The sequence below is a fragment of the Pantherophis guttatus genome, chromosome 3 (assembly GCF_059756535.1).
Source record: "Pantherophis guttatus breed Tessera chromosome 3, ASM5975653v1, whole genome shotgun sequence".
NCBI lineage: Eukaryota > Metazoa > Chordata > Lepidosauria > Squamata > Colubridae > Pantherophis > Pantherophis guttatus.
In genome coordinates this window covers 58,961,764-58,971,536 of record NC_142065.1, presented here as the reverse complement: position 1 = coordinate 58,971,536, position 9,773 = coordinate 58,961,764, and the positions used below count along the sequence as shown (strand labels likewise).

Genomic DNA, 9,773 nt, shown 5'->3' with positions numbered 1-9,773 from the left:
AGAAAACTGCAGGGGCCTGTCCAAGTGGTCTCTGAGAATCAGACACAATTGAACAACAGTTAAAAAAAAAAAAAACCATACAGAGAGAGCACAATCACTTTGTTTTCAAAATTTAAGGTGGGACTGCAACAATCACAAACAGTCCATGTGGGCTGATCTTGGCAGAACTGTAACCGTGTAACTGTTCCTATGCCATAGGAATAAAGGCAAATATTTATGTGAAAAAAATCAGCATTTGAGCCAAATTGTATATTTAGTCTAAGGCCAATGTAGCTTATAGTTTATGCTTATCTGGTATCTGAATTTTTTTCCTATTTAGAACATGGCTATAATCACAATCCCTCCCCTCAAAACAAAGATATTTCAAAACCACATATTTAAAGTTGACAATAGGATTTATTTTTAAAAAATAATTTAATCCAAGCATTAAAAACATAAAGATTCAATATAAAGTTAACACAAATATAAATAAAACTTCAGTTATTTTTTTAAAAAATTAAATGTAAACGTTTGTAATGAACTGGGAGACACCACTTAAAAACTTCCTAGTTCTCTTCACCAAATCATCCTTAAAACTAGAGCAGTGAGCAAAGCCTCTGAAGCAGATCTTAACGCTGGGTTCACATGAATGTGGATGGACCTCATGTTAACTTTTAGTTAGCATTCAGATCTAGCATACTGTGCAAGCAGATGTTTCCACTTTGAATCCCTAGCTAACAACTCCAGTCAAAGGAACTGGATGCTAGAAAAACAGTGTGCCAGAGACCTTGGGAAGCTACTTTTGTCAAACAGTTTGATTTGGTGTGAGACAGTTTTGTATCCTTTACTACTGGTATAAGATAGCTATGTCTGTTATCTCCTCTTTTGCAAGTCTGTAATATGTCCCTGCTTTACAGCCTGTAATAATATGAAAAATGACGAGAAAAATATCATTAATTAATTTAGAACCACTAGCAAAAAAAAAAAAAAAATCCAGACAATTACAAATGATAACCAAGAGATAACAAAACTGTATTCCTTTACTGATGTTTCATGACCGTTTGGATATTTGCAACCCACATCTGGTGATTTCTTGTTTGCTTAAGTGCCATCAAGTCAGCCACACATTTCCTCCATTATGACCTGTCTAACTTGTTCCTGCGCCAATCACCACTGTAATATTCACTTTGCTGCTCTCCTCCTTATCTTTCCTTCTACCTTTCCCGCATTAGAACCTTTTCCAGACACCTGGGTCTTTGGGTAATATGTCCAAAGTATAATAATTTGAGCCTGGTCATTTGTGCCTTGAGTGAGAATTCTGGGTTGATTTGTTCAATGATCCATTTGTTTGTTTTCCTGGCTGCCTCCTCTCTGGAGTCTTCTCCGACATAGACATTCAAAAGCATCAATATTCTTTCTTCAAAGTCCAACTTTCTCTTCTATTCAGATCTAACGGCTCTAATTAATTGATGCCTCAGCAGGAGCAAGCATAGTACTGTTCTTTAATCAGCTAAGCTTAGAAGTTGTAGCACTAGAAATATGTATGTTTATGGGTTTGTTTGTTTGTACATTTATAAATCTAAATTCAGTGACCATAATCATAGCTTTCAGTGACCATAAATCATTGAATCTCCCTTTGTGGTAATGTTTGCCATGACATGCAAACTGTAGCTTATTCTTCTTACAAGCCGGAGTCAGATGCAAGCTTTTGGCTTCTAATTTATTATTTATTAATTTGGCTTTGTCTGTGTGTCACAATAAACACATATGGGAATCAGACACATGGTCTGTTTAGCTATTTTTCCTGACAGGAAGAGCTAAGCAACTTATTCATGGGAAGCCAAACTTGTATAACTCGACTTACTATAAGATGCAAAAAAAAATAGGCTTTGGGGCTTTCAGGTAAAACAACACAGCTGCAGAATGCAGAACTTCAACCAATTGATGTGCTACACAACAAATTATTTGTATTAATCTATTCAATGTCTTTTTTTTTTTAAAGCCATAATGTGGATAAAATAAATCCATCATTGGGATCAGAGTCTTTTCCTTTGTGAGATATTCATGAGTAATAGAAGACAATTATCCAGTCTGGTGTTCCAAGAATTCATTTCATTAGCCAGCACATCAGGGGGAAAAACTCACATGGTCTTTAAGCTAAACATCAACCAAGCATGCTGAATGCAGCTAATATGTAACTCAGCTGATTCCCTGCTGTCACACACCTCATTGTATCCCCTCCTGAAACAATGGACGGAAACTCAGTTCAGTGCAAATGATCTCGGCTGAACAATGTGTCTCTGGATTAGCTGCCAGCACCAGTGGGTTTGACCGGTTGCTGCTGCCAGTCAGTCTGAGATCTCCATCTCCGGGTTGCTCTGAGTTCAGCTTTGGAAACAGAGGAAGATTAACAGATTAAAAGACCTTTGCATTGTGTAGACAGTCAACTCAATAGGCAAAGTGTTACAGATTTTCTATCATCCTGCAAAGTCCAGGACTTCCTTTTCTGAGCATGTTTAAACATCAAATCCTTGACATGTTCCCTGAATTGCAAAATGTTATACAATCTATGTAGGTAGTATTTTGCAGTCAGTGATTGTTGAACGTGTGTGTGTGTGTGTGTGTGCAGCTATATATACTGTATAATGATATATTTGTTATGATTATATTTTCTCTAATAAACTTAGAATAGTCCAGGTACTTTCCCATCCAAGTACTGATCGTAAGGAGACCTTATTGAATTTCATTGCTTGCTTTCAGACAATTTTTAGCACACAAATACTGTTTGTGCTGTTTATGGGGCCAAAGAGTCACTGTTGTAACTTTCTAGTGCAATAGTGACACAGGCAAGATGTAGTAACTTTCAAACACCATATCAAAAAAAATAGTATTGATTTTAATGGTAAATGATTTTAGGAATGCAGCATGCTAGTCATTTAATAGTACTATTTTCTCCAACATCAGCAAAATGTTGAGGCTGATCGTGAAATTCAGGAATAGGAAGACATCCAAAGGAGAAAGTTTCAGAAAAAGAAGTGACTCAAGTTAGTCTCACATAGATCAGGCAAATGCATATTGATGTCATTAACAATGGCACCACTTCTAAAAAAATTAAATATCTCCATTATTTTATCTTCTGGTTGAAATCAGACTGCCTCCCTGCCTGATTTCATTTAGAAAAAAATGTTACAAAACTTTCTCCTGCAGAATATTTGCAGTTGAAAATGACACTATCAATGTGTGTTCGAAGAGTTAATATGATTGAGTATTATTAAAGTGATTACACTTTAATTCATTCTTTTATGAATTTTTTTTCTTTTGTGAAAGTGATTACTCATCATGATTTTATTATTCTGAGGAATTTATTGTGGATTTTTTTTTTCTATATAAATTACTGGGGTAACATTTTGCCTACATTTTGTAAATTACCAAGAATCTTATGGATTGTGGCAGGAAAAAAAATCAAATGAAATGAATGAATGAGCAAACAAATGAATACAATGGTTGGAATAACATGTATATGTTTTATTGGAACACTGGCAATAACATCTGACAAGTCATAGCTGACTTCAAAAGAAAATGGTTTTAAAGAATTACAAGATTCATTTAAAAAAACAAACAGACAAATGAGGGTAAAATTTAATATTACAATAAAAACTCAACTATTTAGAGTACACATTAGATTAGGAAAGAAAATGCCACCATGGAAAACAACCAGCTTCAAGGAAGCCTTAAAAGTGTAGAAGATTTCCTTCAGAAATTGTTCAAATGAGAAAAAGAAAATTGAATACACACTCTGGCAAAATATTATTATTTAATAATAAGGCAGGTGAAAAAAATGTATTGAGACATATTTATTTATTTATTTTATTTCTATACCGCCCTTCTCCCGAAGGACTCAGGGCGGTGTACAGCCTAATTAAAAACACAAAGACAGACAAAATTTAAAAATAATTAAAATTATTAAATAATAGGCCCAATTTATAAAACCCCAAATTTAAAATCCTATTTAAAAGCAATTAAAATCTTTACATTGATAGCCCAGCCTGGCAGAACAACATGGTTTTGAGGGCACAGCGAAACACACGGAGATCAGAGATTTTACGAATTTCTGGGGGCAGATCATTCCAAAGGGCAGGGGCTCCCACAGGGAAGGCCCTCCCCCTGGGTGTCGCCAGCCGACATAATTTGGCCGATGGCACCCTGAGGAGACCCTCTCTGTGGGAGCGAACTGGCCAGTGGGAGGCTACTGGTGGCAGAAGACGGTCTCGAAGGTATCCAGGTCCAATGCCATGGAGCGCTTTAAAGGTGGTAACCAACACCTTGAATCGCACCCGGAAGACCACTGGGAGCCAGTGCAGCTCACGCAGGAGGGGTGTCCTGTGGGCACAACGAGTTGCGCCCATAACCACCCGCGCGGCCGCATTCTGGACCAGTTGGAGTGGTGCTTTTCAAGGGGAGCCCCATGTAGAGAGCATTGCAGTAGTCCAGTCGGGAGGTAACAAGGGCATGAGTGACTGTGCGCAAGGCGTCGCGGTCCAGAAAGGGCTGCAACTGGCGGATAAGGCGAACCTGATAAAAAGCCCCCCTGGCCACGGCCGTCATATGCTCTTCTAAAGACAGCCGTGCATCCAGGAGGACACCCAGATTGCGGGCCCTCTCTGTGGGGGGTAAAGATTCACCCCCAATAGTCAGCAATGGCACCAGCTGACTATATCGCGATGCCGGGAACCACAGCCACTCGGTCTTGGAGGGGTTGAGTCTGAGCCTATTTCTCCCCATCCAGACCCGCACGGCCTCCAGGCAGCGAGACATCACATCAAGGGCATCGTTGGGGTGGTCTGGGGTGGAGATGTACAGCTGAGTATCATCAGCGTACAGATGGACTCTCACCCCAAAACCACGGATGATCTCACCCAGAGGCTTCACATAAATGTTGAACAGAAGGGGCGAGAGGACCGACCCCTGTGGCACTCCCCATGCAAGGCGCCTCGAAGTCAACCTCTGCCCCCCTGTCAACACGAACTGCAAAATTCGAATATTGCAAAAAGCAGTAACAGTAGCAGTAATTTATGATTTTTAAAAATATATTAGAAGCAGGAAATTGGCTATGGAGGAAGTTGCACTACAGCTGAACCAACTCTGACGTAGATAAAGCAAATAATGACTAATCCATAAAAACAAAATTTAAAAAATAACTATTCATGAAATCTGGATGACATCCACCTAAACCTTCTTAAATTAATTTGAAACTGCTGAACTTCTAACAGAAATATGCAGCTTAGCCATGAAATTGGCACCTTTGTGTGAGAATTGGAAAGTAGCCATTACAATACTGATTTGATTTTTTTAAAAGAAAAAAAGCCAAGGAAGATATATATTTTTAAAAAAAACAACAGTTCTGTATATTGTATATTCTGATCTATTGATGAAAAGCATTATTGATAAAGTTCTGAAATAAATTTGATGAAAAAAATTGTTTTGTTTTGAGAACTGAAGACTTATTTGTCTCACAGAACTTTTTTTTTAAAGAAAGTATAAAAAAACAATATATCTAGTTTGATAAATCTTGTCTGGGATCCAAAATTTTGCTAATACGGCATGTTTAGTATGGCTTTTTAAGTTAGATAACTTAAAAAGATAACACTGTGGTGTGTGTAACCACAGTGTATAAGGCCAATATGTGAATTTAGCTAATTATATTTTTCAGGAAACCATGTCCAAGAAATCATGTCCTGGTATGTATGAACTCACAACCTTTGGACTTTCAAAAAGCCTCTTAATGATGTTTTTGTTCTATATCCTCTTATCTAGTTGTTTCTAGGTTTACACAGGAGTGTTTGGTGAAAGGACATTATAAAAATGTTTTCAGAAAACCAAGCAGGTAATGCCTCCCATATCATGCTAGGCCATAGTTTAAGTGTGGTTCACCAAATAAATCACTAATAATGGGAGTACACTGACACATAAGATGACAATCAGGAAGAAATGGAATTCCCAAGGATATCTTCAATTTTGTAAATTAAATTCTAGAATTAAGAGTGAACAGTGAGGGAGCCAAGATTTCTGATGAGAACAAAGGCAGACTGCCAAAGGCTTTGAAGCTATCTCTTCAAACTGGATGACTGGCATTGCAATTCTGTGCAGATGTACTAAAACTTAAGCCTCATTAAATCCCTCCCATGTAAAAGATTGAAGTTTGTTAAAGTAACAAACAAGGTTTAATGTAATTAAATATAAGGGTATATCAACATAACTCTCACTTTTTATTCTGCTTAACTATTGGAACTGTTTGTTACAATCACTTGAATTGGACTGAGCACATGAGTCAGTTGGAATCCACATTTGGAGACATTCAGACAGCCATCTGCTTACTTGAACTTTGTCTATCTTAATTTTTGTTATACTATGGAGGAATTGCCTGGTTCTGTTTGGACATTTATAAATTTTTCCTTGGAGAGAAAGTCATTCTTGTGCCTCAAAAAATGTTATTCTTTAGGAAGGAAATAAAACCTTCCAACCTAGAAGACAGGACTGTCTTTGGGCTGCAAATACAAGTACCGGATCCCTATTTCAAAGCCAGAGAATAGCAGTATAGATACCGTCCATCCATCAAGTTGATGAGGTCTTTGCTGACATGTCATCTTCTCTGCTCTACCACAGTACAAGAGAAGATATTGGTCACTGCCATGCTCTTCAACAATCCTTTGCCATCGTCCCTGGCCTCAAAAATAGGCCAGAACAAACAGGGCGGTTGGGCATTCCTTCCAGAAACATACATTTAAGCAGATTGTTGCTTACCAATTCCATCATTCTTGGGTGAAAATTATTTTCTAGATCCATTTCACTTGAATTTCAAATTTAAGTTTGGAACAAAAACTGCCCTTTTCATCCTGAACTTTTGCTGTGAGAATATTTTGTGTGATTCTGCAGTGCTAGGCTTTCTTCTTACACAATCATTGCTCATCTGTTTTTGAAGATTCTTTGGAAAATCATGGTGCCTAAGTTAAAAAGAAAAAGAAAAATCTTAAATTCATATTCCTTCTGTGATACTGCATAACCTACACAAAGAAAATATTATCATTTTCTTACATTACATTTTCACTCACAAGATCACTTTTAGAAATGGTGTTCTAAATGGTATACATGTTGTAAAGAATAAAGTAACAGCTATGTTACTGTCTAGAATTATGATACTGTTATTGTTATATGTATTCCAAATACATGGAATCTATTTCTTTACACTAAACTGGAACTAAATTGGCAAATATTTGAATAACAATAACAATAAAATAATTAAATAAAAATTAAAGAATAATAATCAGTAATAATTTGTAGAGTTATTTCTTAATAGAGCCATGTTACAAACATCTAATTCTTATTGAAAAGCATTTTCACTATTTGAATGATACCAGATTGCTTTTGGGATTCCATGTAGTTTACACACCTGAATTTGCACTTCCCCGACATTCAACAAAAAACTACATGTTTCAGTTGGAGCAGCTCAAGAAAGACAGCAGATCCCCACCTTTCTTCAGCATATGATTCCCATCAACATTAGCTACTCCACAGTTGCTATGGTATCCAAAAATGAATTGAATTAGAAAGACATCTCTGTGAAAAATAAAAAGGAACCATTCTTTGTCAGAAAATGTTTTTTCCCCTTGGCACAGAATAAGACTATCAGCTGTTTTAACTATTACCCTTGGATAAGTTCTAGGTAGTAAGATTTTTAAAAATTCAATTTTTAAACAGTAATTTTCAATTGTGTGTACTATTATTAGACCCTTCCAAAAATCCCAGTTCATGTAAAATGTGAAGTTAGCTATTAAATATGTAATGCATTCATATTATAACTGATTATTTATCTAATCCAGAATTACTTCAGGAAAATCAAATTTTCTCCTTGCCTGAGACTAGAGGGAAAGTATTTTATATATGACAATGATATTACCTTTCAAATATTGGTAGTATGAAATGACACTGGTATAAGACATTAAGTAGGTTTTAATCCCAGGAAAGAATCTTCCCTACAGCTATATATCATGTTGCATTTTTAACTTTTGGTTTAATACCAAATCCATGTTGTTGATATTCTAGGCTATATGCAATGAGTCCAAATATTATTGAAGTCCATCTCTCCTTTGGATCAGAGGTGAAGTAGGCAGATGTTGCTGTTTGATGATGTTAAAGATATGATTGCATTATACGTTTGCAACAGGTAAACGTCTTTTTTTCCCCAGAAGTACTACAGCTACTGGCCTGGTTGCTCAGCCAACAGTAGCCCAAGTCCTGTAGCCCATTTGTTGCCAGATGTCTAGGAACTCCAACACATAGCACTGTCCTTGTTGACCAGTATGATGATTGATCCAGTATAAGTTTCTGTAAATCATGTCTCACCATATTGTTTATGGGAGAGACACTCTTCATCTGGCTCCTCTGATGAGACCTATCCAGTATGGTTGAACCTCTGGCATAGCTCTCTTCTTCAGAGCACTTAACCCCCACAACCATATCAAGTAATGCCTAACTGGTGGTTATTATTTTGGTTCATCACACAGTCGGCTAGATGTTCAGACTGGATTTGGCATTTTTGTCCACTATCGAGTCCTTCCCAAGGACTTAGGAAAGGCAGATGTTGTTGTCTGATTCTGATGATATTAAAGGTATTGTCACAGGATGTAAGCTGTTTCAAATAAAGCTACCTTTTGCAATTGACTGATGGTGATTTTGTCAAGGCCAACGGAGTTCAAGTGATGTTCCAGATGTTTGAGGATTATACCCCCAAAGGTGTCTATTAATACTTTATTTGCTTTCTTTTTGTAGTTTGTGATTTTTTCCAACTCTTTCTCTTCTCTTCTGCTGTTTCTAGGTACTACATCCATTATCTTTTATTGACTTTTATTGTCTTTTTTATCAACAATTATTAAATCTGGGGTGTTGCATGGCAGATGCTTGAATTTTAAAGTCCCAGAGCACTTTAGCTTCTTCACTTTCTATTACTTTATCTATTTTGTTTGCTTTGTTGGAGGGCTTCTATAGCTGCTCTTTGCAAAACAGTTGGGCTGCCTGGGGAGGAGATCTTAAAGGGTTGGGCACCATCAGCCCAGAGGCTAGCTACTCTTAGATAGACTGACCTTCCCTAAAGCTAGCTCACTTCTCTGCCATCTGTTTTTTACTCCTTCCAGGCCATGAATTTCTGTTGTAGGTTGTAAAACTCTGTAGCACAGAGTTTACTGATTGTGTTAAGGAGGCTATTAGGTCTATAGCTGGTAGGATCATCCTTTTTTAATTCTAGGGGGTTTGCCTACAGGTGTCTATGCAGGTATAGACTGCATTACTGCCAGAATGGGGGCAGTAATCTGAATGTATGCAAAGTTAAATTCAGGAAACATTTATCATCCCATCAAGTGAATCAAAGGGAGATTTAATCATATTTTTGTTCATAAAAAGTGTGAATGATAGGAATAATACCTTTTATAATACCTTTTATAATACATTCATAATACCTTTTTTAATGTGGAATGTTAATAATACTGAATGTAAACCATTATGGGAACATCAGGAAGCTATTATTTGCCTCCTATGAAATCCTGGCAAGTGCTTCTCATTTTATTCAACACTCAATTATTTTTCCTACATTAAAAGCAGCGTAAATATTTGGAAAATTTGGGGACAAGGGCTTAAATTTTATCTGGCTTCCATGAGAAAATTATTCTTTCAGTTAACTCTAATTAAAATTTTGTAAGTTTTTTTTTTATTATTTTATGTTGCTTTTTACAGAATTTGGGCAA

General features: G+C 36.6%; 1 long non-coding RNA gene across 5 annotated transcripts in view; it reads right to left on the bottom strand.

The window, feature by feature from the left end:
- Nucleotides 1–3,483: 3,483 nt before the first annotated feature.
- Nucleotides 3,484–9,773, bottom strand: part of LOC117664162 (uncharacterized) — a 36,070-nt gene continuing 29,780 nt past the window's right edge. For 3 of the 5 annotated variants that reach the window (XR_004590936.3, XR_004590937.3, XR_015733084.1), the window contains one exon: nt 3,484–6,980. This is a non-coding gene — a long non-coding RNA (uncharacterized LOC117664162). Of the gene's footprint in view, nt 6,981–7,426; nt 7,594–9,773 lie in introns of all 5 variants that reach the window. The other 2 variants (XR_015733085.1, XR_015733086.1) reach the window with 2 other exon arrangements.